Source organism: Octodon degus, unplaced genomic scaffold (genome assembly GCF_000260255.1).
Source record: "Octodon degus isolate 3935 unplaced genomic scaffold, OctDeg1.0 scaffold00255, whole genome shotgun sequence".
NCBI lineage: Eukaryota > Metazoa > Chordata > Mammalia > Rodentia > Octodontidae > Octodon > Octodon degus.
This window is the reverse complement of record NW_004524831.1, coordinates 2435824-2438928: the sequence shown is the minus strand read 5'-3', so window position 1 is coordinate 2438928 and position 3105 is coordinate 2435824. Positions and strand designations below refer to the sequence as shown.

The following is a 3105-nucleotide window of genomic DNA, read 5'->3' as shown; positions in this document are numbered from 1 at the left end:
TATGAATTGCTTTCTGCAGCCAGAGAAACAAATTAGAGGCAGGCCTAAAGTCAACCATAGGGTGGCACTCTCAAGCCTCTGAATAAGGTACGCTGTATTGTGTTCATAGATTTAATTGTTGTATGCCAAATAAAATAGCAGTCACAGAACTTTGTACAGAAAGACCTGTAGTCTCTATTTCTTTTTGATAATCCTTACTCTAAATGGCAGCCTTCGCATTTGGTGAGCCATCAGTAAAATAAACTGTTGCAGGTTCAGCCCCATCCCAGTGTCACGAGTTGGTGCTGCCACTCCTGTTTCTGAGCTTTAGGGCCCTCTGCCAGGTGGTCCCGAGCTCTCCCGCCACTGCTTCTCTCCTGAGCTAGGCCTGTCTTCCTCTGTGGGAGCGCCACCCTACCAGCCCTCATCACTTAAGCTGAAGGGTGGCAATAGCAGCAACAGGAGGAGGAACCGGGAGGTGGCCGCAGCCTGGAACCTAGAGTGCAGTCAAAGAGGCAGCAAGAAAACAGTCTGCTACTACTACAACAGTGATACTGGAAATTATTACAGTGGACATGGTCATCCCATGAAACCACATAGACTCCACATGACTCATAACTTGCTGTTAAATAATAGCTTATACAGAAAAATGGAAATATATAGGCTCCATAAAGCCACTGCTGAAGAAATGACGAAGTACCACAGCGATTAGTATATCAAATTTCTGCAGTCCATATGACCAGATGACATAGCTGAGTACATTAAGCAGATGCAGAGATTTAATGTTGCGTAAGATAGTCCAGTGTTTGATGGACTCTTTGAATTTTGTCAGCTCTCCACTGGTGGCTTGGTTGCTGGGCTGTGAAGTTAAACCAGCAACAAACTGATGTGTGTGTCTACTGGGCTGGTGAATTGCATCATACAAAAAGAATCAGAAGCATCAGGATTCTGTTACGTTAATGATATTGTGCTTGCCATCCTTGAATGCTAAAGTATCATCAGAGGTCCTTTATATTGATACAGATCCATCATGGTGATGGCGTTCAAGAAGCTTTTTGTACAACAGATCACGTAATGACTGTTTCATTCCATAAGTGTAGGAAGTACTTTCCTGGCACAGAAGACTTGAGGGACATTGGTGCTAGAAAAGGCAAATACGCTGTCAATTTTCCAATGAGAGATGTTACAGATGATGAGATTTAAGGGCAGATATTTAGGCCTATTGTCCCAAAAGTAATGGAGATATACCAGCCTAGTGCAGTGGTTTTGCAGTGTGGTGCTGACTCTATCTGATAATAGACTTGGGTGCTTCAGTCTCACAGTCAGAGGTCATGCTAAGTGTGTAAAAGTTGTAAAAACTTTCAACTTCCCATTACTGATGCTCAGGGGAGGTGGCTATACAATCCGCAGTGTTGCTCGGTGTGAATTATTTGGTTAAATGACTGCAGTCACTCTCAATTGTGAGATTCCTAATGAGTTGCCATATAATGATTATTTCGAGTGTTTTGAACTGGACTTCAAACTGCACATTAGTCCTTCAAACATGACAAATCAGAACACTCCAGACTATACGGAAAAGGTAAAACAGCATTTATGTGATTTGTGCATGTTCCCTCATGCACCTGGTGTCCAGCTGCAAGCTATCCCAGAAAACGCTGTTCATGAGGACAGTGGAGATGAAAATGGAGAGGATCCAGACAAGAGGATTTCTATTTGAGCATCAGACAAGCAGATAGCTTGTGATGAAGAATTCTCAGATTCTGAGGATGAAGGGGAAAGAGGTCATAGAAATGTGTCTGATCATAAAAAAGGAACAAAGAAAGCTAGAATTGAAAAAGACAAGAAGTAAACGGAAGACAGAAAAGCATATGTAAAGGAAGAAGATAAATCAAAGGACAGTAGTAGTGAAAAAACAGATACCAAAGGAGCCAAATCAGAACAACTCAGCAACCCTTGAGTTTGAGAATCTTCCCAATTTTAGAAAATGATTAAAAAGTGAGGAAACGGGACAGAAACTTTTCTTTTTAAAGACTTCCAGCTTCATTTTATACTACTTCGGCATGGACTATATTTATTTTCAAAATGGCTTTTTTGTTTTGTTTTTCTTGGCAAGTTTTATTGTGAGTTTTTTCTAATTATGAAGCAAGTTTCTTATACCCACCATGCTTTATGCAATAGTATTTAAAATTGATGTGAGTTATTATGTCAAAAACCAATCTACTAAAATGATTGGTCTCACTGAGCTGATTTTTCCATCTTTTGTAATTATCTTTAATAAAAATATTGTACTTGGAACAAAAGAGAAATAGGTTTAAATTTAGTAACTTTTGATATAATGAATGAATGCTCAGTAAAAAAAAATTGGAAAGGTAGCTTCACTGGGAAAATGATTATCAATTTTTCTTATAAAATCTTTAAGTGCTGCTTGCCAATAGAGAGCTTGATGTAGCAGAGTCAAATATTAATTTAAATCAATAGGCAATGCAGTTGCAGCAAGCTCAATACCAGAGTTGTTTGGATCTTGTCCTTCCCCTAGTGACAAACTTGGTAATTTGTTCTAAATATAATTGCAAGCTTTTGACTGACTAATGAGAAAGGTAAAGCCACTCAATAGGATAAATTTGTTTATCATAAAGTTGTCCTATAAGAACTGTGGGAGAATGAGGAGTATTTAAATTATAAATGATAGGAGAATAATTCATTGTAAATACTTGATATTGTAACATTTTTTCAACCACAGTTCCATTTGAGTCTCAGTAGATAAACTATGAGGGAAGACAATAGCTGGATCTCCTGTAAAGTGTTATATAAGTATTTTATTTGATACCCAATTGGCCTTAACCAATTTATGTCTCCTAATAAATTTTGAAAATCATTTAGAGTTTTTCAGTGATCTTGACAAATCAAGCTTTTGTGGCCTCACTGCCCTGTTAGTCAATAACATTCCTGGGCAATAAGGACTGGACAATTGTACCTTGTCTAGAGCAATGCAGAGACCAAAGGATATTAATCTCATTTTATCTCTGCAAAGAGGTCATACAGTTGTTATGTAATTGAAGCTGCCAGTAAGATATCATCTATATAATGAATTGTGTACACAGAAGGAAAGGCATGTCTAATTCTGTA

General features: G+C 38.2%; 1 pseudogene; it reads left to right on the top strand.

The window, feature by feature from the left end:
• The first annotated feature begins 203 nt into the window (after positions 1–203).
• Positions 204–1936, top strand: LOC101587944 (annotated as a pseudogene).
• Positions 1937–3105: the final 1169 nt, after the last annotated feature.